The following is a 27,850-nucleotide window of genomic DNA, read 5'->3' on the forward strand; positions in this document are numbered from 1 at the left end:
TCTGCTCTACTGTGTTGTTCAGTGCTTCTGTGTCCTTACTTATTTTCTGCCCAGTGGATCTATCCTTTGGGGTGAGTGGTGTGTTGAAGTCTCCTAGAATGAATGCATTGCAGTCTATTTCTCCCTTTAGTTCTGTTAGTATTTGTTTCACATATGCTTGTGCTCCTGTGTTGGGTGCATATATATTTAGAATGGTTATATCCTCTTGTTGGACTGAGCCCTTTATCATTATGTAGTGTCCTTCTTTATCTCTTGTTACATTCTTTGTTTTGAAGTCTATTTTGTCTGATATTAGTACTGCAACCCCTGCTTTCTTCTCGCTGTTGTTTGCTTGAAATATGTTTTTCCATCCCTTGACTTTTAGTTTGTACATGTCTTTGGGTTTGAGGTGAGTTTCTTGTAAGCAGCATATAGATGGGTCTTGCTTTTTTATCCATTCTATTACTCTGTGTCTTTTGTTTGGTGCATTCAGCCCATTAACATTTAGGGTGACTATTGAAAGATATGTACTTATTGCCATTGCAGGCTTTAAATTCGTGGTTACCAAAGGTTCAAGGTTAGCCTCTTTAGTATCTTACTGCCTAACTTAGCTCACTTATTGAGCTGTTATATACACTGTCTGGAGATTCTTTTCTTCTCTCCCTTCTTATTCCTCCTCCTCGATTCTTCATATGTTGGGTGTTTTGTGCTGTGCTCTTTCTAGGAGTGCTCCCATCTAGAGCAGTCCCTGCAAGATGTTCTGTAGAGGTGGTTTGTGGAAAGCAAATTCCCTCAGCTTTTGCTTGTCTGGGAATTGTTTAATCCCACTGTCATATTTGAATGATAGTCGTGCTGGATACAGTATCCTTGGTTCAAGGCCCTTCTGTTTCATTGCATTTAATATATCATGCCATTCTCTTCTGGCCTGTACGGTTTCTGTTGAGAAATCTGATGTTAGCCTGATGGGTTTTCCTTTATAGGTGACCTTTTTCTCTCTAGCTGCCTTTAGAACTCTTTCCTTGTCCTTGATCTTTGCCATTTTAATTATTATGTGTCTTGGTGTTGTCCTCCTTGGATCCTTTCTGTTGGGCGTTCTGTGTATTTCCGTGGTCTGTTCAATTATTTCCTCCCCAGTTTGGGGAAGTTTTCAGCAATTATTTCTTCTAAGATACTTTCCATCTATTTTCCTCTCTCTTCTTCTTCTGGAACCCCTATAATATGGATATTGTTCCGTTTGGATTGGTCACACAGTTCTCTTAATATTGTTTCATTCCTGGAGATCCTTTTGTCTCTCTCTATGTCAGCTTCTATGCGTTCCTGTTCTCTGATTTCAATTCCATCAATGGCCTCTTGCATTCTATCCATTCTGCTTATAAACCCTTCCAGAGTTTGTTTCATTTCTGCGATCTCCTTTCTGGCATCTGTGATCTCCCTCCGGACTTCATCCCATTTCTCTTGCGTATTTCTCTGCATCTCTGTCAGCATGTTTATGATTCTTATTTTGAATTCTTTGTCAGGAAGACTGGTTAGGTCTGTCTCCTTCTCTGGTGTTGTCTTTGTGATCTTTGTCTGCCTGTAGCTTTGCCTTTTCATGGTGATAGGAATAGTCTGCAGAGCTGGGACGAGTGACGGCTGGAAGGACTTCCTTTCTTGTTGGTCTGTGGCCCTCCTCTCCTGGGAGAACAGCGGCCTCTAGTGGCTTGTGCTGGGCAGCTGCGCGCAGACAGGGCTTCTGCTTCCTGCCCGGCTGCTATGGAGTTAATCTCCGCTGTTGCTGTGGGCGTGGCCTGGCTCGGGCAGCTGCTCCAAAATGGTGGAGTCGCGTTGGAGCAGGAGCTGCTGGGAGGCTATTTATCTCCGTAAGGGGCCTCCCTGCTCCCTGCAGCCCCGGGGTTAGGGTGCCCAGAGATCCCCGGATTCCCTACCTCTGGATTAAGTGACCCGCCCTGCCCCTTTAAGACTTCCAAAAAGCACCCGCCAAAACAAAACAACCACCACCAAAAAAAAAAAAAAAAAAAAAATTTTTTTTAAATCAAAAAAAAATTTTTTTTAATTAAGAAAAAAAAAGAAAGGTGGCAGCTCGTTTTTCTTTATTCTCCGGTGCCAGCCTCAGGCCTCTGCTCACCGGTCTTACTGCCCTGTTTCCCTAGTATTGGGGTCCCTATCCCTTTAAGACTTCTAAAAAGTGCTCGTCAAAACAAAACAGCAAAAAAAAAAAAAAAAATTGGTCACGCGCTTTTCTTATGTCCTCCGACACCCGGCCTCCGGTGCCCGCTCACCGTTCTTGCTGCCCTGTTTCCCTAGCATCCAGGGCCCCCTGGGCACGCACTGTGTCTGCGCTCTGGCCCGGATGGCTGGGGCTGGGTGTTCGGCAGTCCTGGGCTCCGTCTCCCTCCCGCTCTGCCTATTGTTCTCCCGCCGGGAGCTGGGGGGAGGGGCGCTCGGCTCCCGCGGGGCCGGGGCTTGTATCTTACCCCCTTCGCGAGGCGCTGGGTTCTCTCAGGTGCGGATGTGGTCTGGATATTGTCCTGTGTCCTCTGGTCTTTATTCTAGGAAGGGTTGTCTTTGTTATATTTTCATAGATATATGTGGTTTTGGGAGGAGATTTCCGCTGCTCTACTCACGCCGCCATCTTCCGCCCCTCCTCTCCAGATTTTCTTAATATGGCCAGTAAAATTTCTGTGCAAATGGTAAGGCTTTGCAAAGCTTTCTGAGTGACAGTGGCACAAATTTTAATGGGATTTACATCAGAGATAGGTTGGAATTCCCCAAAATGAAAACAATGAATCAAGTAATATTTTTACCACTATAATATCTATAGGTCCTTGGCAAGGAAGAGCTTCAACACATCCCAAGAATAAGCAAACAATGACCAGGGATTGTTTAAAACACACTGTGGAAGGCTAGTTAAATGGAAAGCATTCATTTATGTCCAAAGAGTCCTGAAACTTGAACTCTTGTCCTTTTCCCACTTTTTATATGTTTACCAGAATAATGCTTATGATGAATGAGATGTGCACTATAAATGAGCAATAATCTTGCTTGTGTACAATAGTCAGTTTGTCCTTGCTATGATTTAATATAATTTAAGCCAGTCACTTAACAAAAAAGATCGAACAACAGTAAGCGCTGGAGAGGGGGGAAGGGACAAGAATCCAGAGTTGCTACAATATTTTATTTAAATATCCAATTTTAACAAAACTCCTTCAGACGAACAGAGAAAAAAGAACATATGGCCCATACGCAGGAGAAATAAAAATGGGTAATAAAAACTATGAGAGGGATCAGGTATCTGATTTAACAGACCAAGATTTTAAAGTAGCTACTATAAATATGCTCAAAGACTAGAAGAAATCATGCTTAAAGAAGTAAAGGAAGGTACGATGATAATGTCCAATCAAATTGAGACTATTAGGAGATAGAAATCATAAAAGAGATTCAAATGGAACCTTGGGAGTCTTCTGCAAATCAAACTGAGTGAAGACAAACTTCCATATTGTGAAGATGAACAGGAACCCCCAGTGAGAACCAATGGGCTATCTGTTCAGAGCTCGCCGCAGCCAGGGAGTCAGCCACGGTCACCTGTGTGCCGGACGCTCAAAGGCAGGCCAGCCGGGGAAGGTCATCGCAAACTAAGAGAAGGCTTCAGGGATGTTCTGATTGGAGCTTGTGGACCTAGGGAAGCTGGGAGTCGGTTAACAAGAAACATGGCATTTTAAGAAATTTCTTTTGGGGCATATTGGCCTTTCTTTGGTTGGCCCAGAATTGAGAAATGGGACAAAATCAGGGAAGTTGGCAGTCACTGACCAATCCTGACCATCTGGCTGGATGGCTGCCGAGTGTGGCTTGGTTTCACAGATTTTCCCCACCCACATGTAGCTTAATTACATGTGGGTGGGGAACTGCATTATTTTGAGGTGATAGTGGGTTAGCCCTCTGCAAGTAGGAGATTCGAAGTCCCAGGTGGGAATTCACAGTAGGGAGTAAGGCCAGCTGTAGGTGGGTGGCTCTGAGCAGGGGCTTTCTGATGACTCAATGAGTCCAGGTGACATGTCAGTTTCCTGACCACAGACTTCGTGTGATTGTTCAGTCTTTCCTCTTCTGTTTAGTCTTCCTAAGCAAACATACACTTGGGCCCCTTATTCATTCTATAGGTTCTCAGATGCTTCAGGGAGCTGGTCCTTTTACTCCAAAATATTTCAAAAGGTGAGCTTCCATTTCTGGAGTATACAGATTGAAGGAACAGGTTGAGATTGTCTATTTATTTTTAGATAACTGATCTCAAACTCACTAGTATAGAAAGGAAGTATTTCTTCAAAGCATTACTCTGCTTTGTAAGATTTTGCTCAAGACTTGGTTCAATGAAAGTGCTACAAATGTGCATGGCTCATAACTGACAATTGTAAAAAATACCCAGTGTCACATCTCTGCTTCATGAATCAACTGAGCCTCCCCCCTGGATGGTCTTGGTATCCCTTCCACATGCTAAAACTGCTCTTAGAATGTCTTGTTTTTGGTCTTGTTGTCTCTCCTCCTGTGCTGTTTTGATATTGTGGCTCAGACTGCACAGGCCTGGCTCAGAGAGCCCCCAGCGTGTTTGCAGAAGACACTGCATCATGGCGTTCATTCACATGCCCGGCCGCACCTTGTCATATGCGGCTGGATTGTCTTATATCGCAGTGGGTTTTCTGAGTCTCCCAGATGTCCTGGCCACCCCTCGCCGGTCCAGAGGCTCTGCCGTGAGAGACGTTCTCTGAGCCCTGTTCTTCTATTCCAAGGTGTGCTCTTTGTCAGGACTGTGTGCACATAAGGTGGCGTGCAGCCGAGACAGCTGGGTCCCACCCCATCTGCATGTGTGCGGTGCTTTCCCTCCAGGTCTCACCCAGCTTTATCCACACGTGTGGCCTTCGCTCCCCTGATGGGCCGGAGCCTCCTGAGGATCCTCCTAGGCTCCTGTCAACTCCTTTTCCTCGGCTGTCAGACAGCATGTGCTTTCCACAGCAGTGCCACCGCCTGGGTAGGAGCAGGTGTCTGCCAAAGAAGCTGCCATCCGGACGGCATGTGGCGGGGAGCAGCTGTGAGGAGCTGCTGTGGGTTTGTTTCCAGAATAATCTTTGAAGAGTATGAGAGTTAGATTAGGGTGGAAAAGAAAATTTTTTATAGACTTCTCATCAAGTTGCTGCATTTCTAAGTTTCTCACGTTTTTATTAAAACTCTTTAGATGTCAGCCCAGAATTTTCTGTATGGTATAAAATGACAATAACTAACTAATAATGGTGATGCTAACACTACAACACAACAACTGCCAACCTACATTTGCGTGGCTCCTGTGCCTTTTTCGGCTGCCTTCGCATGACTCAATGAACGTGATCCTCACAACAACAGCTTTCTGAGGAGGAAAGGGGTGGAGGGATTGCGGGCATTTGAAGCTGAGGAGACCAAGGCCCAGAAGGTTAAGTGACTATGTCAAGGTCGGTCCGTAAGGTAGTAAATGGTCGTTGCTTCAACGTTTGAATGTACCACGATAACCGCCAACAGAAAACCCACCACGCCACATCTTTGACCTCTTTTCTTCCCCCCGACACCTGTCTTCTCTATTCTGTGTCTTTCTTTTCAAGGTAGATTCCCTAAAATATTAATCTGGATAATTCAGAAAGCATGGAACTTAAACATTGGAACACACCATACTCTCTGAATGTGGGTGCACGCGCGGTTTTGGAATAACATATATCCCATTCACAATTACTAGGATGTATTTTTACAATTCGGATTAATTGAGGTACAAATTATATACAGTAGGATTCACCTCTTTTTAAGTTAAGGTGCACAGATTTGTGATTTCTGACAAATGCAGACAGTTTGTGATCGCTTGTGCCATCAGGCTGCACCGTGTTTCATCGCCCTCACCTGGAGGGTGTCATGTTAAGTGAGGGAAGTGGGACAGAGAAGTCAAACGGTGCAGGATCCCACTTGCATGTGGAATCTAACAAAGTAAACTCAGAAACAGAGCGAGCCGTGGTGACCAGGGGCTGGGGGCGGGGGAAATGAGGCAGGACTGCTCGAGGGGCACAGCCCTGTGGCTCCAGATGAACACGTCCTGGGGATCTAATGGTCAGCATGTGATCGTACTAACAATACTGTGTCATGTACTTGAAAGTTGCTAAGAGTGGAGATCTTAAATGCTCTCACCACACAAAAAAAATTGCTAATTATGTGACAGGATGGAGGTGTGAACTAATTCCACTGGGGTAACTGGTTCGCAATATATAAATGTATCTAATCAACACAATGTACATTGTAAACTTATGCAATGTGATATGCCAACTGTATCTCAGTAAACTTGCAAAACAATTGGAAAAGGTGATTTAAAACCTTAACTGTCTTGAGTTGTCTATTTTTCTTTGGAGCCATAGTTTATATACACTTAGGTTTTCAAATGATACCAGAACCCAGTCTGTCTGGGTGCAGCGCTCCCCTGGCTTTGTATGAAGGGATTGGAATCCCCTTCAGTTGTTCCATATTTTACTTTGAATATATTCTGTGGTAAATTAAAAAAAAATGCTTACATGTAAGATCTTGTTCTGAGTAGCACTGCAGGTTGTTATTATGTCATGACTGCAGCATTTGTTTTGTTCAAAAAGAAAATCCACTTGGGTGCTGGAAAGAAAGAAAAGCATGATAAACATCATGTGAAAATCTGCATCACTGACTTCCATGTGGAGCAGAACGACTCGCTTCCAACCGAGTGCTTGTCCTTTGAAAATTCATTGTATTCTCGCACAGCACCTGAGCTGCTAGGGGGATAAATAAATGCTTACTTATTTTATAGGATTTTCACTCAATCTTCACACATTTCTTAGTACAATGATAAAGACTGTAGGTAAGTTGAAAACTATGCAATGTCATTTAATGGACTATATTAAATTTGAGACAAACACTTTATACACATATAGTGAATGAATTCCTAGTGCCAATCCTGGGACACAAATCTCTACAGTAAGTGCAAAGCAGGTATAAAGTTAAGAGTAAAGGGTTGATAGTGATGCAGGGATTTTATAAAGTCCCCATATAGTGGCAAGATGTTTTTCTATAAAATTTGTATATTTTGGTTCTAGAGAAACCTTTTTATAAATACAAATATTTAGGAAATCCTGCTGTATGTGACAACAGGGATGACATTATGACAAATGAAATAAACCAGTCACAGAAGGACAATTACTGAATGAGTCCGCTCACATGACATATCTGAAATAGATAAGCCCACAGGAGCAAGGGCTGAACTGGTGGTTTCCAAGGGCTGCGGGAAGAAGGAAAGGGGAGCTGTAAACACCGGGCACACGATCTTGGCCTCGCGAGATGAGTGAGTTTTAGGGATCGGCTGGGCAGCAGCATGCAGGCGGGTAGTGCTGCATTCTTAAAACTTCCTCAGGTGGGTGGGTCTCAAGGGTTCCTACTACAAGAAAAAGAAAGAATTTTGTCCTCTTTCAGGAATGGTTCCATATAACTATCTAGAAATTTTTTTGTTTTCAGTGTGAGATTTTGTAATGAATTTCTAACATCTCAAAAGAGAGGTTGAGTTTGAGAGGAAAGAAAGTTGAAAATGGAAACCACTACTTCCCAGTCCTGAGGCAGAGCAGTTCTTGGAGATCGTTCCCTTGTGGAAACATTTCTAAAATGGTGCTGAGCCAAGAGGAACGTGTATAACGTCTTAGCGCCAACGTGGGTGCTAAATGCTGACCAGCGGCTCTGTGAACTAGGAAGGCTGCTTTGGATGGAGCGGTCGTCCTGCATGTGGGAAGTGCAGGCGCCGGAGTGTCCCGGAGAATGGCCGGGCTGTCGGCTGCCACACCAGCACGGCAGGGGGATGAGGGGCCGGAAGGCAGACGTGCCTGGGTGGGAACCCTGGCCCTGCCACTGACGGCTGTAGGACCGCAGACAGGTCGCCCGGCCTCTTGGGCCACATGTTCTTCATCTGTTCAGTGAGGGCAATCACACCTGCTGGACTTGGGGTGACGGTGAGCGACATCATGCGCACAGCCCTGCTCCTGTCCCATCCATGCGACGGCCTCTGTCAGTGGAGTTCGCCACTGAGAAAGAGCTATGAGGCTTCAAAATAGATACAGAAGATGACAGCCTTACACAAACTAATAAGTGGGGAATTTGAAGAATAATTATTCCAGGAAACCTAACCAGAAGAAAATATTTGAAATGGCTGTTACTTTTACAGTCACCAAGTAAGAGCTATGAATTTCTAACTTTTTAATAGCAAGTGTAATATGACATTATCAAGAGGAACAACTTTGAATCTTTATATAAAGTAGCTGAAAATCTAAATTAAGTAAGAGCAATGGAGAAAGGGAATGTAGAAACAAACCAAATACTGTACTCAAAAAGAATTTCCCAAATAAGGATTTGAATTGCAGCCTTTTGGCTACGAAAAAGAACAGGAGTAAAGAAGGAAATTCCTCTCCACGCATCTATTAGCTTCTCTCAGCCTTTCCTGCCCAAATGTCATGGGATCCTAATGAGGGCACTGATTTTAATTAAGTCTCACCGTGTACAATGCTATTCTCTTAAAGAACATGAACCGTAGCACAGAGTGGCTCATGCATGGAGGCTGTTCCATTAGCCCAGTTAATCTAAACTTGATCCTAAATATTTTGAAAGGGCTAAGATTTTATCTGAGTGACATTCTCTGTGGCATTTCCAATGAGACAGACACTTTATGGCTTAAGCTCAGGGGACATATTTAACAAATGGACATTGTGAGACATCTATGAATAAGAAGTTACCTTTGAAAGCACTGGACTCATCGTGTTCTCATGCTCCATCCACATTAGATGAGGAGTTGGAAAAACACATCACAGAAGTTGCTCTAAGATTTGAATTTCTGTTTAAATTCTAGCTTGCTCCAAACACCAGTACACTTTCCATTCTTCTGTAGTGAATCTGTCTTGCAGTTTCCTCTCACTTTCTTCTCCAGACACCACTGTCTTCCTTTCCCTCTTGGTGCATAAGCTCTCAGTACCTGCCCAGGTGTTGACTGCATGCCAGCAGGAAAAGGCTGGAAGAGATGGTGACTCTTGGGCATATTTGCATTTTTTGTCAGGAATTGTTGAAGATAAAAATATCCGTTAGTGTTTCCTATTCAGGACGGTCACCTGAGTTGTTTCATCTCCCTTCCCTGCACAAACCACACTGAAGCTGTTACAAAGAAATACAGAAAGGAATTCTCCTGAGAGCACCAGCAGTGCACCAGGGACTTGGGGGGACTTCTGAAAGGTGGGGAGAGGCTGGGGTGACTGGCCTCATTACTGGCATGTAAACAAAGCAGACGAAGCTTCCCTGGGAGGGAGCTGAAGAGAGACTGCAGACCCGTGGGGGGCCCGTCTCACTCACAGGCCTCCAGGAAGGTTCCAAGCATGCGATTAGCAGGTGCGCACAGGGGAGTGAGAGGGGACACAGTCACACTGAAGGGCTGAGCGTCCACCTGTGGAGCGGCTGTGCCGTCCGCCTACCCTGCACCTGCTGAGACCCTGATCGCCAGGGTTTGGACCCAGGTGTAAGGCAGGGACGGTCCTAAAGACACCGAGCATGTGCCAGGGGTCCATGGGGGCCGGGAATGGTGTTGCTATCTCAGTGCAAAGTCTCAGTTTTCCATTGACTGTAAGGTAATCCTGATCGCCTGGCACCCTGAGGTGGCACCTGTTAAGCCTGCCGTGTAACACACCTCACGCACAAAACCAGCTCACAGTCTCTCTCCTCAAGGCAGGAAACAGCAGCAAGTGAACACAGGCCAGTCACCCAGACTGACAGTCATTTCACACACGTGAATGGATAGCCAGGGGTCACCGCACACTTGTTTGTCTGTTTTCTTTTGTAATGCTTATTTTACTCTGAGAGAATAATTAACTGCAGAGGAAGTCAGTCCCTTGGAGGACACTATGGAAACATGTTCTTAATGTTTTCTGTGGTCTGGATTTACACAGAGGAAATACTGCATTCAGTACAAAGAATACCCTGTGGTAAGGGTAAAATTCTTATATTTTGAGAATATGGTTGCTAAAATGAGCAGTTCAGTGCATGGGGTGAAAGAAAATGTTATGAGAATCTTCCAGAGTGCACAGCAGGGCACAGCGAGATGGGAGATATCGATAGGGAACCGGACGCCTGGAAGGCCAATTCATGGGCTCAGTTATATGACGGGTGCTCAAGAAAGAGAGAAGAGAAGAAAATCGAGGGGAGCAAAAAGCAACGACGGGAGAACATTTCCCTGAGTTGAAACAAAAAGGACTCCTTCAGCTGAGAGAGTCCGTGAGTACTCACTAACGGGAGTGGGAGAGAAAGCAGTAGCTGAACGGAGCCGCGCTACAGCGTGAGAAGCCACACACGACAAAAGCTTCTAAGGGCTCCAGACAGGGTAAAGCCAAGCGCGGTCTTTCTGCGTAGAATGAGGATAGGATGGTATTACTATTAGGCTTCTCATCAGCAACACTATTGGGGGAAAAGAAGAGACAAATCCTTTCAAGCCTGAGGGAAATGATTTAATATCTAGCATTCTTTACCAGTCAAAATAACAAGTGATAAGGCAAAATAAAGTCATTTCCAGTTAAGTAAAGTCTCAGAAAATTTTTTCTCATGCACTCTTCCTGAGCACATGACCAAGAATGCGCTCTAGCAACGTGCAAGTGATTCGGACGGCGGAGCTGAGTCCAAGCTCAGTTGCTGGAGGGAGCCCTCCATCATTCAGGGAGCGTGGGTGCCTGGGCGACACCTGGTCTGGGTGGAGGTGGAGGGCAGAGGCTCTGCGGGGAAAGTGTAAGGATTGAAGCAAGGAGAGTGGTTAAGAAACTGGTGATTTTAGGGGCTGTGGGGGTCACGTCTTCTTTTGAACTTAAGAACCCCAGAAAAGCTGTATATCGTCTCTAGAAAGATACCCCAGGTTGACATAAGCTTAAATGTGGCCAGATTTTGAGCAGGTCATGAGTGTCAGAACAGAAAATTTGTTAATCTAGATTCTTGTGGCAGTTTATTTTGCATGGCACTATTTTAAGGGCGTAGATCTCATTCTCTATAGGACCATCCATTGAACCACTCGGTTCTCTGGTGACTGGTCTTTGTGCTGTCAGTGTTGTAAAGAATGCTGTTTCGAAATTCTAATTTTTAGAAACAGTTTACAGAGAAAGCACAGAAGTTACTCTGTGTCTCCAGTTATTAACCTTTACAATGTAACTAATTATATTTCTGTGTGGTATTGAGAAGCAAAGGGAAGGAGGGAAGCTAGAAGAAACTATAGAGCTGTGGGAATCTTTATTTAATGTCCTGGAGATAATAACGAGATAACAAAGGCGAGGGATTCAGAAGTAAGGGCTTAAGGGTTGTGAGGTTGTAGAGAAATCAACAAGGAACTGAAACTAAGATAAGAAAAATTAGGAGAAAGAGAAAATGAAGAGTAGTAAGAAAGAAAGTGAGCTAAGCTGTCAATGGGGAGTCAGTAGATGTTATTTAAAATGCATAAATCAGAAATATGCAATAAACACATATTGACAGGCTGTAGGTAGGGCGTGGCAGGCACTCTGGAACCAGCCACTCAATTGCTGTCCCTCAGAGTCACCAAGAGGGCAGGTGAGTTACTTTACGGGAACACGCGTGCTGTATGTAACACGTGGCATCTTGTGCGTGATTGCCTTTGGGGCCATCTTTCTAATGCTAAGGAGCGATTACTAGTGTGATCACCTTCGGGGCGTGGACGTGAGGCAGCAGTGAGTGAGAAGTGGGGATCGGGGCAGAAAATACTGATCCTTCACTAACCTTTCTCTACTGTTTGGGTTTTCATTATATATATGTGATATTATTATTATAACAAAGCATTTCTTCAGGTTGTAAGGACACAAGTCTGTAATATTGTAGGTACTGCAGAGATAAGTGTTTGCTGATACTGGGCATTTGGGGGCAGAGAAAACCCACTCACTTCATCCTGCAAAAACCAACTGGCATGACAGAAGTGGGCCTGAGAAAAAAAAATATTTTTGTTTCTGAGATGGGAAAAGTGACAAGCCAAAGGCAGAGGCTACAATGGCCCGGTGCTCGGCTCCCCGCCAACAGGTCCCGACACTGGGGTACAAGACGTTTCTCTTTCATGCACTGAATGTGGGTGGTCAAAGCCTACGGCGGCTCTGGTAGCTCAGGGCCTGGCCACCTGGATGATGGAGCGTTCCCTAGGTAACTGCGCCGGAGGCCTGGCCTGGCCTGAGAATGGCAGGGTGGGGACCCTCCTGTGAGTGGAGCGCAGGAGCGACCCAGAGTATTAGCAGGGTGCTTGGGCAGGCGGACCTAATGAGCTTTGGTGTTGCTGAGATCCCACACGGCCTCGTGGGGTGCAGACTGGGGAATGGGGGCACTAATGTTTGTGTGACCCTCAGTGGACCTGCAGGTTCAGGAGGCCTGGGCGTGTGCACAGTCCTGGCCTGGCCCATCGCCATCTCCCTCCAGGATCGCTGCTCCGGGCTGCTGATTAGTCTTCCTGTCTCCAGGCTCATCCCAGTGGATGGGTCCCCAGCACAGGGGCCGGCGAATCTTTCTAAAATGCAGATCTGATAGGGATGGTCTACAAATGCTACATCCTTGGTTATTTGCAGGAAATTTCCTCTGAGGAAAATGACCCCAGTAAAGAATGTGTCCTGATAAATCTACTGTGTGGCAGCAGCATCTGAAGTTGCATATGTGTGTGTGTGTGTGTGTGTGTGTGTGTGTGTGTGTGTGTGTGTGTGTAAGAAGAGGAGATAATTGGGGGAGCGTAAGGGAAAGTTAGAACGGCACAGGGAGAGAGGCTTCACAATAAAGGACATTTCTCTTTACTCCCAAATTTCCTTAGTATTTGTTGGGAAAATGGCAAAGATTGATATTTTTGCCAACTGCCTTAATTGACAGCCACTCACTCCGTTTCCCTGTCAGACCAGCCCTATGTGGGGAGAGTGGTGGTCACATGCTAGGATTCTCCCTGAAACAACATTCTAGGCAGGTTATTTCTTATTACAGGAGCTTTGAGAAGTGGCCATAGCATAGCTAATGAGGTCATTACCCCCAATATTTCCTCTTGAAGAGTCAGAGCTGGAGGGCCTGGGGACAGCCTGGAGGGCCTGGGGACTGACTGGAGGGCCTGGGGACTGCCTGGAGAGCTTGGGGACCGACTGGAGGGCTTGGGGACCGCCTGGAGGGCCTGGGGACAGCCTGGAGGGCCTGGGGACCACCTGGGGAGCCTGGGGACCACCTGGGGAGCCTGGGGACTGCCTGGAGGGCCTGGGGACCATCTGGAGGGCATGGGGACCTCCTGGGGAGCCTGGGGACCACCTGGGGAGCCTGGGGACCGACTGGAGGGCCTGGGGACAGCCTGGAGAGCCTGGGGACTGACTGGAGGGCATGGGGACTGACTGGAGAGCCTGGGGACCACCTGGAGAGCCTGGGGACCACCTGGGGAGCCTGGGGACCACCTGGGGAGCCTGGGGACCACCTGGAGAGCCTGGGGACCGCCTGGGGAGCCTGGGGACCACCTGGGGAGCCTGGGGACCACCTGGGAAGCCTGGGGACCGCCTGGAGGGCATGGGGACTGCCTGGAGAGCCTGAGGACCGCCTGGAGAGCCTGGGGACCGCCTGGAGGGCCTGGGGACTGCCTGGAGAGCCTGGAGACCGCCTGGAGAGCTGGCTCCAGCAGGAGAAGTGCTTTACGCATGTGGCCCAGGAACCGCGGCTCAACACTTGGCAGTTTGGCAAAGCCAGGGCCCTGCCTACTTTGGCTCATGTATTGTTAAAGTTGTGTCTAAGTATCCTCTCCTTTTTCGCTCCTCCCTTCTGTCCATCCCCTGCCCCTGTCCTTTCCTTGGCTTTCTAGGACTGCAGAGTAAATAAATGAATACCATATATTGGGACAGCGAGCAAAAAAGAAAAAATTCATAGCAACCACTGCTTCATTGTGTTGAGTGGTGACCCAGGACCAAGACCTCTCACAATGTTGCCTGTATGGCTGGGCATCCTTTCAGAGAGCAGCTGATACACTTGATTGCCAAAGAGCCAATAAGTGACATCTTCCCGCAGAGGTGTGGCAGCTCCAGCTTTCTATCTAATCAAATCAGTCGCTCTGCGCTCAGACTAGTCAGAAGCAATCACCTCCTCTGTGCTGGATAAGCAAATGCAAACACTGTCACGGTGTGACGCTAATGAGACAGGAGTGAAGGTCGCTAATACAACACAAACTGGATATACTAAGCCACTTGGAGAAATGGTGGTTGTAGATTTGCAGTCTTGTGCTAGATCTCTTTTTTCCACAAGGGAGAATGGAGGCAGCTAGTGCAAGGAGGTCCCACCCACCTGCATTACAGATGCTCAGCGTTTCTGCCACTCCTGTTTTCCCGGTGGAGATGGTGGGGATCTGTGCTGTCCTGATGGAGGGCCATTACCGGCCCTATTGGTCCCACGCACATTTTGCAGTGTTACCCGCCCTTGATCACCTAATTAGCAATGTTCTTCTACGTGGTCTGGGTAGGTTTCCACTGGGTGAGGCTAAGATCTACAAAGCCTTGGGTGAGTCGTATCTTTATGTTAAAAAGTAAAAAGAAGTTAGGGGTTTGAAAAGCAGAACATTCCATTGGAACCTGACCTTGAGGGTAATCCAGGTTTTAGAAGGAAATACTAGTATTTGTAAGTGAACTGTTCTTTCCCCAAGGGCAGTATGACCAGAGGGAGGATGAAGTTTGAAAATGCAACAGAGCATTTTTGAAGTAAGGAAACTGAACGGGAAAAAAAGAAACATTGAAGGAAATAAAATAAGTGATGGGGTTTCCTTCTGATACTTGTTTTTATTGAACAAACATTTATTAAACTGGATCCATGCCAATCAAGTCCTATAAACAAATAAATTAATGGCCAAATTAGCAAACAGAGCTTTAGGTAAAAGGGATAATGTAAAAGGTTGTTCCTTTCTCTGCTGCAGTAGGTAGCTGTTAACAAGATCTTCTGGGGGGGCTGTCCCTGTCCCTCCCTCTGCCCAGTGACCTCCCAGTGTGCCAGTGGGGAGGGTATATTTCTCTGCCGTGTAGTTGTTGGGCTTGACCACTAGCTTTGGCCAGTGGAACCGTAACGAACTTGATGCGCCCAGAGCCTTAAATGCGTTCGAGTGGTCGGTTCCGGTCCTGCGCTCCGGTGATCCATCACGAGAAGAACACGCCCTGGAAAGCCGCTGGTCCAAAGGGATTGTGGAGACAAATGGGACAGAACTAACTTGGCCACAAGCCTGCAGCCAAGCCCAGCTGACTCACTGCCGAAACGGGGCTGCTCCTGGTGACCAGCAGCCTCATGAGTAAGAAAAAACGTAAATGCCAGTTGTAAGCAACCGAGTTCTCAGGGCTTTTGGGACACGCTGCCTTACTGCAGCCAACAGAACCTTTAAATTGCATCAAAATTAATCAAGTGGTATAATATAAAAAAGGCAGTGTTTGGGGACTACCATATGAATGATCCACTCTTGTCTTAATGAACAATAGTAACTTTAGTTTTGGAACTGCTTAAAGCCTTCTGTAGCTGAAAAAAAATGATAGACAAAAAGGAGACTTCTCACGGAGGCATGTTCCCCTGTCCCGGGACTATCACAGGGCTCAGGCGGTGTCCTTGGAGTGCCCCTCTGTTTGGCCAAGTGGCTTCTCCGGCTGTGGCAGTCACTCCCCAATCCTCCCTCTCTGCCCCCCTCTGGCATTTCTGGGGTAAGTCCTGCAACCCTGTCTTCACCACTGCTAGCTGGGTGCCGCTGTCACCATTTACACGGGGCTGCCAGGGCCAGATGCCGGGGGGCTCACGTCCGCACTGAGGGCACCACTGCCTGCATGGTCTGCAGACACCCTGCCACTGCCGGTCCTCACGGCCTGGGATTCGGTCATGTCAGTCACACGGGACAACAGTCCAGGAGGCATGCTGCCCTGCAGGTGGGTCCTTCTTCCTCAAACCCTGGCAATGCCCACCCATCAGGACACAACTCGAGAATTTTGACTTTCTTCCCGAGTCACGTTCCCTGCCAGGCATCTCCTCAGAGCTCCTACGAGGGCACTTCTGGGGGGCTGCTTCTCCAGCTGCCAATCATGCCTAAGGCCACCAGTGTCCCAGCCCCACGCCGGGGTCCCAAACACACTGGGCCTCCACACGTCTTGTTTTTCTGTCATAGAGGGTGGGACTAGGACAAGCTGATGGAGGTTTGATGGCCTGGAATAATCACCATTAAAGCACGGAAGGAATGGGGAGCTCTGGGGGGCTTTGGTGGCCCCATGTATTCTGGGCTAGCTTAGAGAATCAGACAGTTCCTTGGCAGGGAATTCCTGCTTCGAAGCCTATGGCCATATGGGATATATTGTGGGTCTGGGTGGATCTGAAAGTCAGTGACCCACGTTGCATACAACTCGCAAACTGGGACCTAGAATGGAAGCTGGGGACCACAGATCCTGGCAGGACGGTGGCCTCTAGGGAGGGTGCTGGAAGATGGGGCTGTGAAATAAATGACAAGGATGGCACTGGCGGGACCCCTAATGCCTCCAATACTCTGTGTCATGCTTCTGGTACATAGTTTACTGGGAGGGCGTCTAAGGACTTCCATACCTCTAACTTCCTATGATTCTGTCTAGACCTTCCGTTGCTTTCCTGGTGTGGCTGCCACATCTGTCATTTTCCTGGGCTTGCTTTCTATCCTGAGCACCTGAGGCAGAAATAAATCAGCCGAGTTCTACTTGCTCTGTCAACTGAGGGAGGAAGAAAGTGGCATGAAATTGAGAGAGTTTGGAAAGTTTTCTTGCCGTCTGGGAAAACAATAATGATTGAGTTGAAATGAAGAATCAGCAGAAATTGTACAGCCATGACAACACATGTAAGAAGGTGGGAGGGGGTCGCTGGGAGATACTCATGGAACCCGGGCGGCGCGAGGCATGGACCCTCGGTTTGCACATTTTGGCCGTGTTTATCATCATTGTCACATCTCCCTTAGTCTGCTAAATTCCAATGGTTATTCACAGAACTCATCCTCTTAGTATTTCTATGGAACAAAGCCGGCTATAAAAACTTTATTCTTCACAGTTTGGCTTAATCCCTCGTGTTAAAGATTATAGTAATGGCTCATCACTCAGACTTGCTGCTTTTCATCCCTTTTTGGATGCAATTACATGCATCCCTTCTTCAGAATCCTCTCATTTGTGACCCACAGATCGGAGACAGGCTGAGGGCTATCTCAGTCCCTTCCAAAGAAGGGGGTACAGAAAGCCAGTTTGACAACACAAAGGAATGCTCAGCCTATGTAATGAGTGAAATCAACAAGTTCACATTAAATTTCTTAAGCACTTCCTCTGGTACACCAACAAATGTCCATGTTACAAAAAAATGGAGAACTCATCTCTTCAGAAAATTAGGTTTAAAAAACCCCTCCGAGTTTTAACTTGCACTAATGTTGGGTTACCTTATTCTATATGGTAAAAAGATATACCTCTCCTTTAAAATAGTTCATAATTTTTGTCCCTGTGAAGGAGACTTGTTTTTTACCCATGAATTGATGACCCAACACTTACTGAGATGAGATCCTGCACAAATTTCACTCTCTGGGGGATCAAAGCAGAGCAGGGTCCCCTCCTCCCTGCAGGAGATTAAGATAAGCCTCCTGCTTGCTTACAAATGAAAAGGTGGCATCAACAGGAGACAGTGAAAAGGAAACAGGCCCGGGTTTCTCCCCTCCTTAGAAGGACAGAGGATTACAAATAACAATTTCCTCCCTGGAAAACTGCTAAAAGAGAGTTCAAATGACACGGTTTCATTGCCTCCCCGCGCCCAGGCCCTGAAGTGTGAAGGCCCCAGTCAAGAACCGGTCCCCTGGTTCCCGGCTCTTTGAGCTGCCCTGCATCCGTGAGGCTGGCAGTGCTCGGAGCCCTGGCCGGCAGCTCTCCGCAGGTGCAGGGTGGAGGCCCGGGACCTTTCCTGTTCTAGCTTCCTGTGGGGCGGTTAAGCTGCTCACCAGCCTGGGGGTGAAAAGCCGTTGAGATCAGCGGTGGCGAGGAGCAGGGTATTTACTCCACGGGCTTGCTCCACGTGGGGCTAGCTGTGTTAGGAGGCTTGCCTTATAGGATTCTTTGCCTTCTAGGCCTGGATAACCCCTTCTTAGCTTGTTCCCACTGCCTCAGGGTGGGCTCCGGTCTGTAGATGCCAGTCCTGGGTTCCCTGCACTCTAGCCACACCTTCGTAATTAGTCCCTTGCAAATACACTGTCCCCAAACTTCTGAAAATTTAGTGTTCTGGTTAGAGAGGACCCTGACAGGTAATCTCCTTGTTACATACTTGACCTAAAGCACAATTCAAATGGTGGAATTTTAGGCACCATGGGGCAGTCATGATGGGGCGTATTTTGGTGAGGACCCCTCCGTTTATGTCAGCAGGCCATCACCTGGCTGCTTTACTCCTTATCACAAGCTTTGGACTGCTCAGCCCAGTGCAGTTCTTAAAGAAAACATGATTTGTGTCCAGCAAATGCAACTGATTTTAAAAGGAATTGCTCATGGTGATTTAGTGAATTGTCAGGTTTCTATTTCATAAATAACAAAATAGAAATTAGGAGCCTGTCAGAATGCATTAGCACTCACACATGGATAAGAGTGATTTTACTGGGTCTGGTCAATTATGATTACTTAATTCACGTTGTCATGCCTGGCACTTTGCAATATATCCTGTGGGGTTTTTCTCCCTGGATGTGATACAGTTCACCCAGACAAACATATTGGGAAAATGATATAATGGAAACCCAATTATGAGTAAATAAATCTTGTTTTTCTGTTTCATTTGGTGTTGATTGGCTCTCCTGCCCCGAACATATTAGGACAGAGCTTCACGAAGATGGGAGAATAACGTGTGCGCTGTGTCTTTTTCTCTCTTTCTAATGCCAAGTACGGAAAAGAAATGAAAAGATAAGGAGTCCGTCAGGGAACCTCAGGTGCCAGAACAAAGGAGTCTTGCTCTCCAGCCAGATGGCATTGATCCCACTGGCGCTTTGGCTTCTGGGTGCAGGACGTCTGTGCTTGGCCGCACGCGTGGTGCTCACAGGGCTCTGGCCACGGCATGCAGGCCAGGTCTCAGCACGCTGGAGGCAGGTCCGGAGGACAGACAGGTGGACCCCACTTCCACTGGTGTACGAATCCGGATGGGGGGACAAGACTGACTCATGAACTTGCAAATAACCCTAAAGGTCATGGAGGTCAGAGGGCAGCAGGTGTCCGGAAACACCTGCAGGAGCTCGTTGAACCTGAGCTGGACCTTGAAGGCAGCCTGGGGAGAGATCTGTGTCTGTCTCCCTTTGGCAAGGACAGTCCCTGACACCCCTCCTGCCAACCGTTGGAGCATCTCAAACTCTTCCCTGCAAACCCAGCCCTCCTGCCCAGGGGTCACGCCAGGGCCTCTGCTCCAGGGACCGTCCACAGGGAAGGCGGGAGGTGGGTTCTTCGGGGAACCCTTCCAATCCTGGAATGGGAGGGTCCCCCACGGGGAATGACAAGCCGCCCCAAGGCTGGCAGGGTCTCTGCTGGGAAGGCTGCTCCCCACCCTGGCCGGGTCTGCCAGTTCTGCGCTATGTAAACTGTTCCTTACAACCACACTTTTGAAAGCACTTCCCTATCTGAGTATTTTGCATTTGCTCCCCAAAACAGGAAGGGGGAAATGTTTCTCATTTGACAGTCAAGGGAAATGAAGTCACGAGGAGCAACTTGACAAGACAAGGAGTAACAGAGCCGAGGCGGGACCCTGCGTCCTGGAGCTGCAGGCGCCCACCTGCCTGGCTGCTTTTCAGAAGATGCGCCCAGCTGTGCTCGATAGGCTGATTTTTCCAGGTACCTGGGCATCAGGTTCTGAGATCCAGAAAAGCATGTGACTGGCTGTGTGAATGTATAAACTGTTGGAGTCATTGGAGTTTTGTTCACTGAAAGGGTCAATGTCTTATTTTTGTAGTAATCAGCGAGAACTCATTTTTAGTGCTTCAACGTCAATGAAACTTTTCCCTAGATTTGTCTAATTATTTCCATTTTACAAATGAGGAAATTGAAGCTTAAAGATGCCAAGTGACTTTTCTGGGTTGGTTGACTCTGGCCACACAGAACAGGCCAGCCTCTCTGAGCCAGATTTGTGCGTCTGCCATAAAATGATGTCTCTCTGCTTGGATGATACAGGAAAAATTGAATTCATATTATAATATTGGGTTCATGTGACATAATTACTGCATCTCTTTAAAATTCAAGAAGGAAACGCCATACACAGGTTCTGGTTGAGTGGGGTGTCAGTGCCACAGTCCGTCTCTATATTTTAGCATCAGTCAATTATTTTTAAAAAATGGGCAACTAGACTGAAGCTATTTTCAAGGTCAGGGAGGGAACCTCCTTACCTCGGGACTGACACAGGCGTTCCCAGACACTGAGAAAGAAGGCCTTGGCGATGTATGGGGACGATCCAGGCATAGATGCTTAGAAAGTTCAGGAGCTTTAACATTTTCCTCCACCCTCACTGACTCTCTCAATGAAACTGGCTCAGGGTTTTACTGGGGCAGGCCTGCACTGTGATGAATGGAAGACCACCTGGAATCAGGGAAATGCAACACAGCGCCCCAGGCTCAGAGGAGCACCCGGCCATCAGCGGGGACGATTCTCCAGGATTTATTGAGGAGAAAAATGGACAGAATAGAAACCTCAATATCCACAGGCCATCTTCTCTCCACAGCCCGTTTGAAGATACTTAGATACTTTGACTTTTTGCTTTTTAAATGTTTTGCTTGCAGAAAAATGAGTCAGAATTTGGTGAGAAAGCTCTGGACTGTGTCAGGTCGCCTGAGTCCTGGGTCTGGTGGTGCTGCCAGCTTGGGCCTTGGTGAGGCCACTTAAATTGAGAAGCAGGATAAACAGTGGTTGGAGCCCAGTCCATGGAGGTAGAACACTCTGTATGAATCCCGACTGAGATGCCCCTGATGTGACCTCCATCATGTTGCTTCATCAACTGGTGCCTCAGTTTCCCTGTCTTCAAAATGGGCACACTAACAGGGCCTAGCTCATAGGGTTCTTGAGAGCAGCAAAGCTGCTGAAAATCAGAAAGCAAGTCCACACACAGCACTGTGTGCTGGCTAGTGCTCCAGGGCATTACATACAGTTACCATTAACTTCTGGACCTTTACTTCCCTTATCTAGGAGATGGAAGTTAATACTGTCTTACTTTCTCTTATAGGATTATACAGAGGGTCAAGGAAGAAAAAAAACAAGCTAATTGTGATTTAAGGAAGAGTAATAGTCTTTAAAAATGATAAAGAGATGTTGGTTGTGATAATTCCTACCAGCATCATTACCCTCTCTGTTTCCTCTGGTTTATAGACTTCCTGAAGCACTGTAACAGGTAGTGGGTCCAAGGTCACTGACAATTCTCCAGCAATGCCCCTTCAGTCCATGCACTCTCCCCCGAGCCGTGGAGACCCCCACGCGTCTGCTAAGTGTGTGTGGCTAGAGGAAAAGGCCGAGGACCACTGTGTCTGTGGAAAAGGAAGGGGGGCGGTTAAAATGCACAAAATCCCATTTAAGCGTCAGTCATGTACTGGAAATTGGTACTGCCATTTATCTTAAATAATGCAGTGCGCTCAGCATTATTTGTTCATAACTTTGGGAAAGTGTTGACTCAGGATCCCTACATGAAATGAGCTCCTAGTCGTCGCCTCTCAGCTCACTGTCACTGGGCTCTGCTGGTGTCTCCTGGGGGACAGGACCAGGCAGACCAAATAAGCCTATTAATATTCAGCCAAATACCAATAAAGTCCCTGTTTAATGTGGTTTATTTATCATATTGATCTCCCCTCCAAAGCCAAGAGCAAATTAAGTGAACTTCGACTTGTGTTACCTTGAAAATGCAATACAGATAAAAGTCAAACTGTTATTTTTTGTCTACTTGGAAGATTAATTGGAAACTCTATTCTTTTGGTGTTCAATTTAATGTGCCAAACAGTTGTTTGGAGAAAATCATGGCCTTTGTACAGCATGGCAGCATTTATCAGAAAGTATCTGCATATTCACAAAGTATCTAATTAACAAATCTGCTTGGGTTTCTTCTCCTAAAAATAGTGTCAACAAATTGGTCCCATCTCCTATATATCTGCTTATGCCCTATTTTAGCAGCCAATTCAGGTATTGCCAGGAGTTTACCATACACACACCTTAAAATAAAAATGCCTCTCCTGCAAACGGGGCAAGGGGTCCACACACACACACGGCCCTGGCCAGAGGCGCCCATGGTGCTGAGTGGTGCAAACGTTTTGTGGGAACTTACAAACCTATATTTATGGAGTTTTTTCTTAATTTCTCCATTCATCATATTTGCTTTTAAGGACTTTGAAAACTTGCAGTCTGAGAGCTTGGCCCCACGTGTGGCGCTCACAGGGCCCTGGCCTCAGCATGCAGGCCGGGACTCAGCGCGCTGGAGGCAGGGCTGGAGGACAGACAGGCGGACTCCACTTCCACTGGCATATGATCCAGATGGAGGACAAGACTAACTCATGAACTTGCCAATAACCCTAAAGGTTATGGGCCACAAGGGCTTTTAGCATCAGACAAGTTAGAGCAGGAATACCTTCAGAGCTCACTGTCCAACACCATCACCCCATGAGGAAAACCAGATGAGGAGAGGCGAGGAGGGGTGAAGGGTTTCACATTCAGCCAGCAAGTGTCGGGGCTTGAAGCCCGGCACCCTGAGTGCCAGGACAGGGCTCTCCGTGCCTTGCACCTGCATGTCTTGCACCTGTGCACCTGCGCACCTCACACCTCACACATGCGCACCTCACACCTGTGCACCTCACACCTGCACACCTCGCACCTCACACCTCACACCTGTGCACCTGCGCACCTCACACCTCACACCTGTGCACCTGTGCACCTCACACCTCACACCTCGCACCTGGGCACCTCGCACCTGCGCACCTCGCACTTGCTTTGTCCCAGGGACCAATCGTTCAGGTGCAGCAGATAGCTGAGACCTCAAAACTGGCTTGCCTTTCATGGTTGTGGGGTGCTACAGATCATCATCACAGAAATAAAGGTAAAATATGGCCAAGTGCTATTCTGTGCATAGCCCTGTTTATTCAGGGAGATTGTGAAGCAAGTGAAGTCTGGCACCCGGGCACGTTTCTACCTTAGTGTTTCTTTGACACTTGCTGGGAAACCATCTTCCCACCAGCCCCTGGGCTGGTCTGTGGCTGTGTGGGCCCCCACTGCAGCCGGCCACCCACCCCCACACAACCATACTTTTGTTTACACCTGTCTTTAGATATTTGGAGAACCGGGAAGTTCACATCAATGCCTAAGTCAACATTTTCATAGGGCTCATCTTGGCATCCTCAGGTTTCTCCCTTTCCCATTGGCAAACTGATCCTCCGATTCTTAATATTTTTACTTATTTGATCAATTCCACTGAAGCTAAACAATCCTTGGAATGTCTCCTCATGACTTCATGCCCTTGTAGACTTATGGCCCCTTTCTATCCCCCCCACAGTCCCATCCTCTGGGCAGGGGGACGTCATCCCTCCTCTGTCATAGGCCACCATAGGGTTCTCGCGCCACCACTGCATTTCAGCTCTCTATGTTCTCAAGGTCCCTAGGGATTTAGGGTTTTTAAAAAATCATGCTTTCAGCCCTGCATTTGTGGTCTGTTTGTTAAACTTAACCAGCTTCTTTCTAAGTGTTTGTAGAAGGAGGGTTTTCCACCTTTATTACCTTTAATATTTTTGAAAACAAAACACCACATGGGCCATTCTAGCATTTGCCCACACCAAAGTTTTCCCTAGAAGCCTTCCTAAGGTGCCCTCCCTCCCAGACCACTGGACCTGGGCCACAGACTCCACAAGCTCAGGACTCGGCCTCGGTGAACTGGGCTGATTGCAAAAAATGATAATAGAACTTGAAGTAGTTTTAGAGTAAAAAAAAAGACAAACAGAACATGTGTGGAAGGGAATATAACTTTTGAAAAATATTTTAGAGCACTTAGGCTTGTGGGATTTGAGTGGCTAGACTCTGAAACAGCCTGTGATTTGCCCAAGGTCCACATAATCAGCTGCTGAGCTGGGGTTAAGTCCCGAGGTCCTGGCTCCCATGCAGGGCCTGCCACTGAGAGTCCCTCCTCCTCCCGCGGTGACTGCATCCTGATGCGTCCCCTCTGTACCACACACAGCCCCACAGCCCTTGCCTGGGAGACGCCCCCTTATCCCCACCCTGGGGTATGAGCCTGTTACAACCACCTTTCCTGCTGCTCCTGTGACATGTTTCAGTCACTTACCTGTCAGTTACACACACTCAAGGCCAGATTCCTGTGGATGCTGGTGTCAAGTCATAATGCCTAGTGAGGCGACCAGCCCCTCTCAGTCGGGAGCGGGGGGCCGGCTCACTGACCCTGTGGAGGCCCCCTGCATAGGCCAGACAGCACCACACAGCCCACGTTTGCCTTTCGTGGGATCATAGGTCAAGGTAGGAAACAAAACTGGTAGTTTTCAAGGCAAACCAGACAGCGTTTGAGCAAGGGGGCAGCTATAGCACCCATGGGGTGATGGTGCCATCCTAACGCAGGGGTCTCAGTCCGTAGGGGCTGCTGTCACAGAGGAACAGAGCACCCCAGGCAGGGGCTTTAGCAGCAGATGTGCTCTGGAAGCGGGAAGGTCTGGGTCAAGGGACTGCCCCCGTGGTGCCTGCCCGCTGCCGTCCTGCTGGGTCCTCGTGTGGCGGGGCAGGCCGCCTCTGCTGTGCCTCTTTTTTTTTTTTTTTTTTTTTTTTTTTATTGAAGGGTAGTTGACAATAGTATTACATTACATTAGTTTCAGGTGTACAACACAGTGATTCAACATTTATATACATGATAATTCTAGGTACCAGCTATCACCATACCAAGTTGTTACAATATTTTGACTATATTCCTTATGCTATACATTACATCCCGGTTACTTATTTATTTTACAATTGGAAGTGTGTTTATATATATATATATATGTATATATATTTTTTTTTTGTGAGGGCATCTCTCATATTTATTGATCAAATAGTTGTTAACAACAATAAAATTCTGTATAGGGGAGTCAATGCTCAATGCACAATCATTAATCCACCCCAAGCCTAATTTTCGTCAGTCTCCAATCTTCTGAAGCATAACGAACAAATTCTTACATGGAGAACAAATTCTTACATAGTGAATAAGTTACATGGTGAACAGTACAAGGGCAGTCATCACAGAAGCTTTCGGTTTTGCTCATGCATTATGAACTATACACAGTTCAAATATGAATACTCATTTGATTTTTATACTTGATTTATATGTGGATACCACATTTCTCTATTATTATTATTTTTAATAAAATGCTGAAGTGGTAGGTAGATACGAGATAAAGGTAGAAAACATAGTTTAGTGTTGTAAGGGAGCAAATGTAGATGATCAGGTGTGTGCCTGTAGACTATGTGTTAATCCAAGCTAGACAAGGGCAATAAACATCCATGTATGCAGAAGATTTCTCTCAGAACAGGGGGGGTGAGGTTCTAAGCCTCACCTCTGTTGATCCCCAATTTCTCACCTGATGGCCCCCTGCGACTGTGCCTGTCTTAGGTTGTTCCTCCCTTGAGGAATCTTACCCGTCTCTGGCTAACCAGTCATCTTCCGGGGCCATACAGGGAAATGTGAAGTTGGTAAGTGAGAGAGAAGCAATATTGTTTGAAAAAGTTAGCTTTTTACTTCTTTGCATATTTATGCCCTGTGGCTTCTATGCCCAGCATTTGTCTTGAGATGTCTTTACCACTTGGAAGAATTATGTTACTCGGTAAATTCGACATGTGGTGCTGTGCCTCTTTTTATAAGGAAACTGCAGTTTTAAAAGTTTCAACTGAGCTGCTATCCAGTGGCCTTCACAACAAGATCTCCCTCAGGACCACACACCGTCTGTCACGCAGAGATGGGGGGCTTCGAGCCCACCAAAATCTCACAAACGTCTTAAAGGTTATGTAGCCTGGGCTTGTTTTCATTTTTATCTGTAATATCTGCGCAGTCCCCATATCAGTGTAGCATCTTGTATCCCATCACATGTCGTGATGACTCTTGGAAAGGCGGAGGGGAAGCTTTACTTCTCCGCTTGGACTTTGATCAAGGACACTGCCTCTGTGCAGGTGTGGACGCCTTGCGGCGGCCACCACTTCCCAGCTGACTGTGCTGGGCCCTGGCCGGCAGCCTGCGGAGAAGGCGGCCCGTCTAGCGGCAGCCTCTTCGTGGCTGCCACACCGTCAGCCAGTTTGCCTAATTCCACGGTGAGGTGGCTACTTGGGGAGGAGGTGGAAGGAGCCTCCTGGAGTCTATCCAGCTGCTCGAAAAAGCCTGGGGTGACTTCGGGACCAGTAATAGAAAGCTCTGCTCGTGGTGAGCTGTGTCTGATGACAGCCAATGCACTCTGCGTGCACTTTGCACTGAATCCGTTCAGGAGAGCGGAACACACCCCCTGGGGACTGGGACTATGATAACGGTGGGGTGTGGGCATTGGGACATCGGACAGTGGGAGATGCGATGCTCTGGAAGATGGTTGGGGTGCACTTGTGAGTACCCCAGGACCACGCAGCATTTGGACACAGGGACAGGGCTGGCATCAGGTCCAACAGGGCCCATGGCTGGGTGGATCTCAGGGCAAGGACTTCTTCCCCAAAGGGAAATGGTGGGAGGAGGCAGACCTCAGGGAGGCATGGGATTTGGGATGGTTTAAGAAAATGATTCGGGACTGGGAATTTCAACCAGCACCCAGGTCCCAGACGTGGACTGCTGCTGAGGGTGGGCTGGTAAGGAGAATGTGCTGTGCTTAGGCCCTGGGGTGTGGCATCCTGGCAACCTCTCTGTGCCCCGACGCCTCCTCTGTGAAAGGGGATCATGAAGCAACCACAGCGGTGGGGAGGGGGAGGCGCGGGGTGGGGCACCGGGAGAACGGCAGGAGCTGACACATGTGACGTGTTCAGTGCAGAGAGACTTTAACTGGCCCACAGATGTGAGCTATTTTTATGTAAGAATAAAGCAGAAACCCAGTGGTTAGAACAGAGGCTCAAGGTCAGGCCAATTTAGCAGCAAGTCTGACTTGCTCTTGTTACTTGAATATTACACTGACTTCCATAAACGGTCACTGACTTTGCATGAAATTAGCCCAAGGCTTTGGGGAGAAGCTGGCTGGCCAGAAACCACACAATGGGGTGTATTTTGGGAGAAAATCGCTTCCAGTTTGGCAGCAAGTGGGTGCAGTGTGGCTTCAGCATGTACTCCCTCAGGAGCTATGCTTCTGGGTCCTGCAGTGGGGGCGGCTGGCATGGATGAATTCCTCTGTCACCTGGTGCTTGACTTAGGCAGTCACGTCGTCTTTTTCTTCAGAGAGGTGTGAAAGCAACACAAACATGGCTATGAACAGCCACTTTGAGAGCACCCTGCATCCCTTCCCGAAAGCACTGGAGTGGAGAGAGGGGGTGTAAATCGAAAAGCAAATCCCTCTTCAAGTACATAAAAGAGATGAAATGCAAGGGGAGAGGAGGGGGGCGTGCTGCAGACCAAACGTCCATGCCTGAGAGAGACTTAGAGGAGCAACAAGATCGGGCCATAAAATGTTTACAGTGTCCTAGGAATAATTGAATATTTCCTGGTTTGTTGTGCTGAGATTTTATGAGCCAAAGAGGGGACCTTTAAAGCTTATTTTCTTTTGCTCTTCAATAGGTTTAATTAAGGCTGGACTTGGGGCTTAAAGTTGTTTGAAACCTTGAGATTTAGAACAAAACAATCTAAGAGACCTACATAACCA

At 47.4% G+C, this 27,850-nt stretch overlaps 1 long non-coding RNA gene across 1 annotated transcript in view; it reads left to right on the plus strand.

Annotated features, from left to right (window-relative positions):
- Nucleotides 1–27,850, plus strand: part of LOC118919601 (uncharacterized) — an 80,709-nt gene that overhangs the window by 37,200 nt on the left and 15,659 nt on the right. The window lies entirely within an intron of this gene.

The sequence above is a fragment of the Manis pentadactyla genome, chromosome 7 (genome assembly GCF_030020395.1).
Source record: "Manis pentadactyla isolate mManPen7 chromosome 7, mManPen7.hap1, whole genome shotgun sequence".
Classification (NCBI taxonomy): Eukaryota; Metazoa; Chordata; class Mammalia; order Pholidota; family Manidae; genus Manis; species Manis pentadactyla.